The 12,500-nt window shown below is 34.3% G+C and overlaps 1 non-coding gene across 1 annotated transcript; it reads right to left on the bottom strand.

The window, feature by feature from the left end:
- Positions 1 to 827: 827 nt before the first annotated feature.
- On the bottom strand, positions 828 to 934 carry LOC115215951. Its single transcript, XR_003882030.1, has one exon. It is a non-coding gene; the product is annotated as a U6 spliceosomal RNA (small nuclear RNA).
- Between the last annotated feature and the right edge of the window lie 11,566 nt (positions 935 to 12,500).

The following is a 12,500-nucleotide window of genomic DNA, read 5'->3' as shown; positions in this document are numbered from 1 at the left end:
AATAGACTCAATAACGATTTTCCGACTTCTTCTATACAGCAAACAATTATTTTCCAGCTTTCCACTGCACTAAAGAGGCCAACTAAGAAAAGTGACTTTGTATATCGTCTTGAAGTCTCATATTTGTAGACTGAGATGTAATTAATTAAGTTCCAATGATATTTTGTAGCTAGAATCGGGAACTGATTTACAATGCAACTTAAACTAAAACTTCTCACTTCAGTAGACTGCTTACCACTATTTAGCGAGTGGAACTTTCTACAACTGCATCCAAACTAGTGATCTCTACGGTAATTACGATGCGCCTTAAAAAGAATTTGTTCTACAAGCTTGAATACATATACATCACTCCACTTGGGCGGTTCTTAATGTTTGGATGATGTGCATTCAGTTTGTATAATCAAACTGATTAGTATCAAACCAGAGGTTAATGAAGTAAATTGCTTCTCCTGCAATTTTTTTAATTCATTACAGCAAATCAATTTTTCACTTTCTTCACCCATTTTTCTCTTAGATTTTTCTTGCCTTATCCGACTGAACGATCCACTATGATATTATAATCCAAATGTTTAGAAAAAAATGCATGAAGCTACCACTGTCACATCTTTCCATAAGTCACCTTTATATGAATCTATGTTGTTTTTTAGCCAGGTAAAATACTATTAGTGGCATACTCTTTTACTCTTTTACTTGTTTCAGTCATTTGACTGTGGCCATGCTGGAGCACCGCCTTTAGTCGAGCAAATCGACCCTGGGACTTATTCTTTTGTAAGCCCAGTACTTCTTCTATCGGTCTCTTTTTGCCGAACCGCTAAGTGACGGGGGAGAAAAATATGGAACGCTTCACGAATTTGCGTGTCATCCTTGCGCAGGGGCCATGCTAATCTTCTCTGTATCGTTCCAATTTTAGTATATGTACTGCCGATGCAAGTACGTGGAATTGTTTTACTTTTCTTACAGAAATGATATTGTTCGTTGCATAAATTTTATCCCTTTTTTAACTGCTTTTTGATAATCCGTTTAAGAGGAATAAAAGCTAAGAAATAACTGAAATGAATTTAATTTCAATTTATAAGAAAGAATATAATTTACTTTACGAGGTTTGACATTTATAAATCATTACTTCTCCTTCCTTTAGTTCTTTGTTTCTTTCTGTCTATCTATCTATCTCTGCTGGCTGTAGAAAGAGACCAGAAACTATGACAATTTCAAGTATTCCTTTACAAGTGAAATCAATGGAAATCAATTGCCATCTGAGCAGTATTAGGTCTGGGGGCTTTGTGGTAGTTTATCCGTAAACGGAGCCTCTTTGTATACGAGGTTGTATCAAAAAGCTCCCGGGCTAGTTATTTTTAATATAAATAACTTATTTACCTAATTTTTAACTTCCTCTCCTTCGAAATAGTCACCTTGCGCAGAAATTCACAAGTCCCATCGTTCCCGTTACTTTTGGAAGTCGGTTTCCGTAAGTAAGTTGAAGACCTTCTACGATTCGCCCTGGATCTCGACAACTGTGTTAAAACGGCAACCTATGAGCTGCCTTTTCGTCTTCGGGAAAACATAGAAGTCTACAGGTGCCAAATGTGGCGAATACGGCAGGTGCGAGAGTGATACCATGTTGTTTTCAACGAAAACCTCACGAGTGAGGAGAACTCAGTGACTGGGTGCATTGTCGTCCTGAAGAATCCAATTTTTCGCGCTCCCTCAACCGCTTCAAAATGTCGCAGTAGAACTCTCGATTGAAGTTCTGGTGCTGGGGGACGAATTCTCGAAACATAAGACCGCAAATGTCGGAAAGAACACAATGAGCATAAATAGGGTTAAGCTGCGGCTCTGTCGTGCGTTCTTCGGTAGTGGAGATAAAGGCCTCTTTAATTGTGACGACTGCTGCTTCGTCTCAGGGTCGTACCCGTAGACCCAACCCACGTCACCGGTGATGATCCTCGACATGAAGGATGGGGCATCAGTGGCAACGCTAACGGAGATTTTATCAGACTTCGACGCGATGTTCTTTCTGCTCAGTGGTTAGAAGGCGGGGGCGGGAAAACTTGGAAGAGACACACTGCATGTTCAATTCAGACGTTAGGATAGCCTGCGCGGGCCCTTACGACAGACCCAACAACATTTGCAATGTCGTTCATTCTCTTCCGACGATCCTCATGCACAAACTGATGAATTTTTTCTCCCCATTTCCGGGGCTGACTTTCGTAACAGGTCTTCCAGGGGGCTTATCATCTCCCTGAAACGTTCTTCCGCTTTTGAAGCGCCCGCGTCACTCGAAACATTGCATACAACCCATTGCCTAAGGCGGCGAGCTGGCAGACACGTTAGCGCGCCGGGCGAAGTGCTTAGCGGTATTTCGTCTGCGTTACGTTCTGAGTTCAAATTCCGCGAGGTCAACTTTGCCTTTCATCCTTTCGGGGTCGATAAGTAAAGTACCAGTTTCGCACTGGGGTCGATATAATCGACTCAATCCCTTCGTCTGTCCTTGTTTGTCCCCTCTATGTTTAGCCCCTTTGTGGGTAGTAAAGAAATGCATTGCCTCGTCGCCGTAAGCTTTCCAAAGCGTGCTCAATGTCTCTGTAGCAGGCTTCCCGAGTTTAACGCAAAATTTCACCTTGGCTCTTTGGTCCAACTTCTTGTCCATGACAAAATCGCAAACTTTAACATACACATGATCACAAAAACACAAATTTCACAACTTCCGAAGTAAACACAGCGATCTCACGCAGGACACTGCATTATAAAGATCACTTTCTGCACTCGCGACCGTGTGCTTTCATATGTTGGCGCGCTACAGAACTAGTCTGGGAATGTTCTGATACTACGTCATATGTACACACACACATACACACATATTTACACGCACGCATACCCACACGCATGGAAACACCCGTAAACACACACATAAATATATTTGATAATTTAATTTAAGTTTCATAATTATGAACTTTTTAAATCGAAGATTAATTATTCACAGCCTAAACGTGTCTAGTTTCTTGTGTGCTTGCAATTCGACCCTAGTACTCAAAATATCTCCCACCTCTTTAATGCTTTGTCGTTTGCTGTAATCCAGCAAATCTTTTCATAATATTTTTTTTATTTAATATTTTACGAGTGAGGCATTTTCTTGTTTGAGTCTCAGATGAAATGAAATCATCTCACTTCTCTACTCTTAAAAATTTCAAACTCCATATAAGAAATAATATTCCGCGCATTCTAGCAGGGACTAGGTATCATTGAATGCGCTTTCGGCAAAATAATTTTGGTTTGGGGCATTTCCGTTTACATCATAAATATTCTTTAGCGAGGCATAAACGTCACATACACTCATATCCCTTTTCTATATTTTCTATCAATTTAGAAAATCAACATTTAAATATTTATCCAGGTTCTATTTATATATTCGGTGTATTTAGACGTTTGATGTTTTTTCTTGATGAAATTATCAAGCAACAGCACTGAATATATTATCTTAGCTAGTATCTTCTGCATTGAGTCTTTTGACTAGTTCTTTGAATAGATATTTTTCCATCTGCTCTTTTCTACACCATGCAACCATTACCATCTCCACCACGATTAACAGAACCTTTAGATAACCCTAGGCTGTTATTCTATACCGTATAAGGTTATTCCTTAATTAACAAACTATTTTATTTAGAAAACCTTATTAGCTCAACAAGGAAACAAGCGTTTGATTGAATATATTTCTTCGTCTCTTAATTGCTGCTGAACACTATGAAAACAAGCAAATAACTCTTTCGGCAAAATTCTAATGGTGCTGCATTGTTTTTCTAATCTATACATTGCCAAAGATGTGATTCCGTAGTTGGCGAAGGTCGTTCGACAAACAATATCGTAATTTGGCTCTTTTTTTCTTGGATAACAAACAGACCGTTATCACTATATTTCTGCCTGCATTGAGAAACTCTATTCTCAATGATTTGAGTTTTATGTTTCGTTTTCTTTTGCTTTTATAGTCTTGTGGTTGCTATTAATGTCGGTTTGTTTGTTTGTTTAAGGATGTTCTCGTGATACATTATCAACTTGAACAGCTGTCAACTCAAGCTTTGTATTACATCGAACCTTTTCGACTACGATTAAGCTTGGTCTTCAGTCAGCGTTTATATTTCTTGTTTTATATTTTGATTTGAGTAAAATTTGGTTGTTTGATCGCTTGACTGGCTAGTAAGAATATTATTTTATTTCTCCTCCGGGTAATTCTAATTTTCAGAAATAATTAAAGTTATCTCGTCCACAGGAATCATCATAGAAATACCTTCATTATCATATACTTATATATTCTTTTGATTTGCAGACTGTAAAATTATACACCTAGAGACAATCTTAAATAAAACCTCGACAGATTTTATTCTACTGTTTATAATTATCATTCTTTTTAACATTCAAAGAATGGATCATTGGATTCGTTTACGCCACATTGCATTACTAATTTGCAATTACATTTTAATCTCCCTTTAACTTTATTTAGACATTGCATGCTTAATATAGGATTTTTTCTAGACGACTATAATGAAGGCATTAAAGCTGAGTTGCCAGCAATCCCAACTGATTGACCACAAACAAACCATCGAGAAGCTTCTACATGAACGTTGATTTACAAGAAATAGCAGCTGAATCTCTCATACACTACACCTACTGTCGTAGAAAAGAGAAGCTCATGAGATGATGTGACCTTTGATATACTGTGTCTGGGGGGAAAAGGTGAGATGGACATGACTGATATGATCATATAGGTTTGCTCACTCATCGTTGACTGAAAGTCAACCAACAATAACAGTAATAACATACAGGCCACATTTTAAGCTGATAATAACGATTGTCTCATGCAAGTCATTCGTTCAATTAAAATGATGCTATAGTTGGAGAATAAAATAAATTGCAGGAACTGAAGAAACTAGTTATGGTTTGTATTAGCAATTAGTGGTCATAAACAGTTCAAAAGGGGATTAAATTGATTTCCGTGATAAAAGAAAATGTTTAACATTTCAGAAATGGAACTGCCTAAAACGTCACAAGTTTTCTTTTCCTCGTGGCAAACCAATTTATTTCATCTTACAATTGTTTATTGTATGATAATGTTTAAAACACAGACAGGGCAAGGCAATTATTTGAGTCTAATTACCTAATTTTCAGAGAGACAGAGAGAGAAAATGATATGTGTGTACGTGTGCGCGTGCGTGCGTACGTGGTTTTATCTAGAAAGATGTTTTTCAGTGTGCTATTGTTTAAAAACGTAGGATGCTATGTAAGGAAGAATTGCTTTCTAGTAGACTGAGCGACCGTATTGTCTCTCCTCCACTGACTAGTAAAACCCTTAGTAACGTAATATTTCGTCACAAACAGAGGAGCAAAAATAAAGATACACCTGAGAATTCATATGGTTATTGACCTCCTAACAACGCAGATTTGGTGCATTGTAGCTGAAAGTTCAAGTTCGCTTCGCAACCACCTAGACGCAACATCGATGATTTAAAGAGAGGCTCAAATATAAATCTTTGATCCTAAGAATCTGCGATGTTCATTAGCTTTCAAGTTTTGGAAATCCATACATTCAGGAATGGAAACCAAATAACAGGATTTGCAGAGTGTTTTTAATAACATCTAATTAACATAAAGTATAATTAAACAATTAAAACTGCTTAAAATTTATATAGGAATTTTCTTGAAAACCAAAGTTGAAATTTCAATTCGTTACCATATAATTTCATAAAATTTTCTTCATTATTATTTGGCTAAATATTGGATAGCTAAGCTGCTTTTTTACATTTAGCTGTATAATAAGGAAGTTCGATGTACAACCAGATGGGTACATATTCGAGCCCACTCTACGACATAGATAGATAGATAGATAGATAGATAGATAGATAGATAGATAGATAGATAGATAGATAGATAGATAGATAGATAGATAGATAGATAGATAGATAGATAGATAGATAGATAGATACACAGGTAGGTAGGTAGGTAGGTAGGTAGGTACGTACGTACGTACTATGTACATACATACATACATACATAATACATACATACTACATACATACATACATACATACATATACACATATAAATACATACATACTTAAAAGCAGTACCCGACTTTAAAACTACTGGAATCGATGACATCGTGTACACATACATGCATGAAAGAATCAAATACACAATACGGCGAAAAAAAGTATTAGTTTGTGTGGACTTTTGTACATCCATATCAACTAAAGGTTATATCTAATACAATCTTTGCGGTATTGTCTATTTGTTTCTTTTCGCATCTGATATTTGTTATGGATCTGCATCTGATATTTGTTATAAGAATGAAGCTGTATACCTTAATTTACCACTTCTATATACGAAGACCAAGAAGAAATCTTGCGAAACAGTGTTTATTTTAACGAGATACCTACTGAAATCATCTGAGGAGACACATCTACACTGATGGATACACCTAAACCAGATGTTTAGAATCCCACCTGCGTGGGATCGACGCTAGATGGATCGAAACAATTGTAGTGATCCTTAAAGATTCTCATATCTTCCATATTCCATCTCTCAACAAATACCCAACAAATCCTTTGAAACTCCTTCCCAACGCCCCACGTTGAAATCTGCTGGCCTCCTGGATTACTTAGCGCCAAAATGCGGATAGCCTCAGTGTGAAAAGTACTAATTAGCAGCAAAATATTCAGAAGCGATTATTTATATAGATATTAATATTGTTGATATATATATGAAAGAAGCCTGTCGTATATATGTATATATATATGTGTGTGTGTGTTTGTGTGTCTGTGCTTGTCCCCCTAGCATTGCTTGACAACCGATGCTGGTGTGTTTACGTCCCCGTCACTTAGCGGTTCGGCAAAAAGAGACCGATAGAATAAGTACTGGGCTTACAAAGAATAAGTCCCGGGGTCGATTTGCTCGACTAAAGGCGGTGCTCCAGCATGGCCGCAGTCAAATGACTGAAACAAGTAAAAGAGTATATGTGTGTACCATCATAAAACGAAACATACAAATTTGCACGTATGCATACATACATACACACATATACACATACATACATACATACATACATACATACATACATACATACATACATACATATATACATACATACATACATACATACATACATACATACATACATACATACATACACACATAGTAATGGACGTTACAGTTCACCTAAATCTATCGTTTTCTGTCTATGTTACAAACCAACAACACAACGTTCCATTATTTTCAACTAGGAGAGAAATATTAACAGAAGAGATTTCCCTCGTGAGATTTTAACTCAAAATGTAAAAAAAATCGGCAAGACATTCGTCCATCATTTCTAGTAACGATATCCCTTGAAAATACTGTATCAATAAATTATGTAGACCAATAGATGACAGAATTAATAATGATGTGATGAACAAAATTCCTTGCGGTGTTTTGTTTTGTTACGTTACATTCTAAGGGAGACTTTTGGAAATTGGGTCATTCATACGCTGAAGTATTCATCATCATCATTGTTCGACCGTGGTCGAGACAATGAAATTTACTATGTTACGCCAGACTTCACGGTCCATCATAGCATTACGGAGGTCCTGTTGCTAAGTATTAGTGCACCAGATAAATTGATGATGACCAAAATTATGTTGCAAACATAGCAACAAGGTGATACATGTGTGTGTATATGTGTGTGTGTGTCTGTGTGTGTGTGTGGATAGATAGATAGATAGATAGATAGATAGATAGATAGATAGATAGATAGATAGATAGATAGATAGATAGATAGATAGATAGATAGATAGATAGAAGATAGATAAGTTTCTTTATTGGCTACACAGGGCTGCACACAGATGGGACAAGTTACAAGGTAGAGCTTTTCTTTTGGGGGATGAAAAAACAAAAAAAAACAAAAGAGAAAAAAAAAGGGGTGGCGTAGGTTTTCGATCAAGAGGGATCGTAAAAAGGAAGAAAAGAACCAAAAAAAATAAATAAATAAAATAAAAAATTAAAAAATTAAAATAAAAAAAAGAAAAGGAAAAGGAACAAAAGAAAAGAGAAATGAAAAAAGAAGAAAAAAGGGGAAAAAAGGGGAAGAGGGAAAAAAAAGATAGATAGATAGATAGATAGATAGATAGATATGTTTCTTTATTAGCCACACAGGGCTGCACACAGACGGGACAGATTACAAAGTAGAGCTTTTCTTTTTTGAGGAAAGAAGAAAAAATAGGAAAAGAAACTAAAGAGAAAAACAATCAATAGGGATCGTGTATCACAGTGTCATGATGTAAAGTGTAAAGGGGGGAGCAGATAAGGTTTATCCGTGGGAAGAAAAGCCTACGGAAAAGACCATGGTAACCTCGGTCAATATTGTTACATGTTACCATGTTAGAGAGAGAGAGAGAGAGAGAGAGAGATTATACATACATGAGTGTGCGCGTGTTTGTGTGTGTGTGTGTGTGTGCATATGTGTATGTATTTGTGTGTGTGTGTATGTTTGTTTGTGTGGTGGGGTCGGTCTATGGCTTGAGAGTGAGCTTTGATTGGAAATTCTATAGAAGCCCGTTAGATGGATTATATCTATAATTCAAAAAGCACAGGCACGCCATCGATTTTTGTCACACTGTTTCTACTTGAGAATTACACCCTGGACATCCATATCTGTGGAATATTCGGAAACATATATCAAAGTTCAGGAGGAGCTATATCAGTTTATCGAACAACTGTATTTTCATCGTCAAACGATAGCGATCCAGCACTACAATATACGTGTGTTTATGTGTATAGCCGAATGCTCTGATCTCAATATAATAGCGATTCTTAACAAGATATTCCTGAAACAGGTTATATAGAACTAGCAGTATCGCCCGGCGTTGCTCGGGTTTGTAAGGGAAATAACTATATAAGCATTTTTAGAGATGTAAAGTATAATAGCCATCTCAATATGGCTAACCACAAAGGGTGGGGTTACTGTAGCTTTTTACGTTCTGAGATTTAATAATACACTTTTAGAGAGTTACTTCCCTTATATATGCCAAAAATGCATTAAAAATGAGAAAAATTGATGGTATTTTTTTTTTTTAATCGTAGACTCATCATAGACGCGTGCTAATACCCAGAAGGGCTCGATATGAATCACGACTATAAGATACCCGGTTTTGGTTAAACTGCACCGCAAAATGTGGGAGTAGTTAGGAATCTAAATCGTAGGAGACAGACAGCACACAACCTCTCTTTTATATATAAAGATTAGATACCGGGAAATTTGAGCTCAGTAACGTACAGCATAGATCAAAACATTGCAAAACATCAGGGGTTGTCTCACACCGTTATCTTAGAAGCCTTTCATCTGATCTATGAGTTGAACAGACCATCTGACTTTTAAGTAATATCGAGTGCTAGAATTAACAAAGAAACTAAAAAGCAACAAATGCTGTATTATTTGATCACCCATTTACTATACCTTGCTGTATTTAAATTAGGCATTATATTGAAATTAAAGTATCCTTAATATGCTATGGTAGACGGGGACTTGGGGCTAATAAAGAAATCAGTTTTAATAACGCGGAGCAGATTACAAATGGCCGTTAAAGCGATATTTTAACATTAATATTTTTTAAATACATGAGATATTTAAGTAATGAGAGTTGCCGTTGGGAATAATCTGGAAAAGTGTAAGAAATAGCAGGAATTATTATTATTATTATTATTATTATTATTATTATTATTATTATTATTATTATTATTATTATTGTTATTATTATCATTATTATTATTATTATTATTATTATTATTGTTGTTATTATTATTATTATTATTATATTATTATTATTATTATGTTATTATTATTATTATTATTATTATTATTATTGTTATTATTATTATTATTATTATTATTTTATTATTATTATTATTGTTATTATTATTATTATTATTATTATTATTATTGTTATTATTGTTATTATTATTATTATTATTATTATTATTATTATTATTGTTATTATTATTATTATTATTATTATTATCATTATTATTGTTATTATTATTATTATTATTATTATTATTATTATTATTATCATTATTATATTATTATTATTATTATCATTATTATTATTATTCACCTCACATTTGTGCACGGAGATATTATCGCATAAATGGATGAAAAGTGTAACATTCCAAGTAATAAATCGCACGTACGTGAATTAATGGGGAAGAAAAAATACCTATACTTCTATTTAATAATATTAATTAAATGATATATGGAATATAATATGTCTAGTCTCTAGTTGCTCATCCTATTTAATAAATGAAGTGGCCATTTAAATATTGATACCAAAACTGCATTGGTGTCCATTTCTAAGAAGAGTTAATCGTTATTTAGCCACTCTGCTTAACTGCAAACAGTTATCTTCGACCGTTAAGAGAGTGTTGTGTTCTGCAAATGGGAAAATTTCGCTAGCTTGCTGTCCTGAGTTCAAATAGATGGATGGAATTCACAGGTGTACTACCCAAAAGTATAATCAGACTAACAAGTTGAACCGATTACTTAAACTAGCTTTGAAGCAGGAATGCGTCATCCTTCATGTCGTTATCTCTCAGCAAAAACGAGAGATACCAAAATTTAAAACGAAAACAGTTTGATACTACAGCATTTATGATTTTTAAGATTTTCAAATAGCAATTTAACATTTCAGATTTTCACCTTTAAATAAGTATATAAGTGAACACCTACGATTTACACCTTGTAATTCATTCTAAAATAAGCTATGCGCCATTTAACTGATCGGTTTCTATTTAAACCACACCAACACTGTGAAATGTTGTCATAGACATATTCGCTCTGGGTTATATTACATGTGAATATCTTCTTCTCACTGTTACTCATCTTTTTCTCTTTTTCCCTCTCTTTAACATCATCTTTATTATTTCTTTCTTTCTCTTTTCCCTTCTTTCCTTCTTCTTGTTCTGCTTGAGACTAATCGTCATCAAAAGAATTCAGACAAAATATAGAAAGAAAGTAAAGCGAAAATCATTTTCCTGAAATAACACTTTTTTCGATATATGAGATGGTTTTATTCAACAACAATAATAACAATAACAATATTATCAATAACAACAACAACAATAGAAGTTTGAGTTTTATCTTCCGGTTATTATCACATGAAATTAAACTTATTAGATACAGCGATATTTTCCACATTATATTATTTTATTTTATTTCATTGGATTTTGTTTGCCATTAAAATGCATTTAACAGTTGATATTGTTTCATCAAATCAATAATTCAATTTGAAAGAATTTCATTTTTTTTTTCTTGTTTTATGTGTAATCGACCTAATGTTCTCTGTAATTGCCATTCTTCGAATTTAGAATGGATTTTTTTCGTTGGAAAAAGGATTATACACGCACACACATACACGCACACGCACACACATACACACACACACACACACACACACACACATATATATATATTATATATATATGTGTGTGTGTGTGTGTATGTATATATGTATGTATGTATGTATATATAATATATATACATACATACATACATACATACATACATATATATATAATATATATATATATATTATATATATAATATTATATATATATTATATATATATATATACGGACTAATGTGTACATATGTGTGCGTACATATACGTATAGATGTGTACATACATATTTATGCATTATAGACAAACAGATAGATAGATAGATATATATAGATAGATAGATAGATAGATAGATAGATAGATAGACAGATAGATAGACAGACAGACAGACAGACAGACAGACAGACAGACAGACAGATAGATAGATAGATAGATAGATAGATAGATAGATAGATAGATAGATAGATAGATAGATAGATAGATGTATACACGTGTGTGTTTTTGCGTATGTGAACGTGTGTATATGCGCGTATGTAGTGTGTATGTACGTGTATGTGCGTGCGTGCGCACCCGCGTATATTTACCATTTATTTACACTTGCATGTGTATCAGTTATCCATCTGTAAAACAAAATGCTCTGTTAAATATGACAGAATCTATATTTCCATTATTGATTTTAAAATGTTTTTCTTCAAATGTTTAGGTCTTCTGGATTACCGTTAATATTCTTTCCAAACTTATCTTTTGGAACCATTACTGCATAAAATACTCTCAACACTTACCAACAGCACTTGAAATTTTATTTTCTTTATTTAATTTTCTCTTTATTTTTTTTAACATCTCTAGTTATAACCACGGCCTAACTATCGTCTTTCCCTTTTAAAGAAAATCTTACCTGAAGGGCACAGATAGTGTGTCTAAAGCCAGCTGGAGACGTCGATCTCCTGGGGCTAAATAGCTACAGTAACACCCCCACTTTGTGGTTGGCCATATTGAGATGGCTTTTATACTTTAAAAATAGTTTCTAACATAAACACAAGGCCTGCAGTTTGACGGAAAGAGTACAATCGATAAAATTGACCTCAG

Source organism: Octopus sinensis, linkage group LG9 (genome assembly GCF_006345805.1).
Source record: "Octopus sinensis linkage group LG9, ASM634580v1, whole genome shotgun sequence".
In the NCBI taxonomy this organism is placed as follows: domain Eukaryota; kingdom Metazoa; phylum Mollusca; class Cephalopoda; order Octopoda; family Octopodidae; genus Octopus; species Octopus sinensis.
This window is presented reverse-complemented; position numbering and strand designations above follow the sequence as displayed.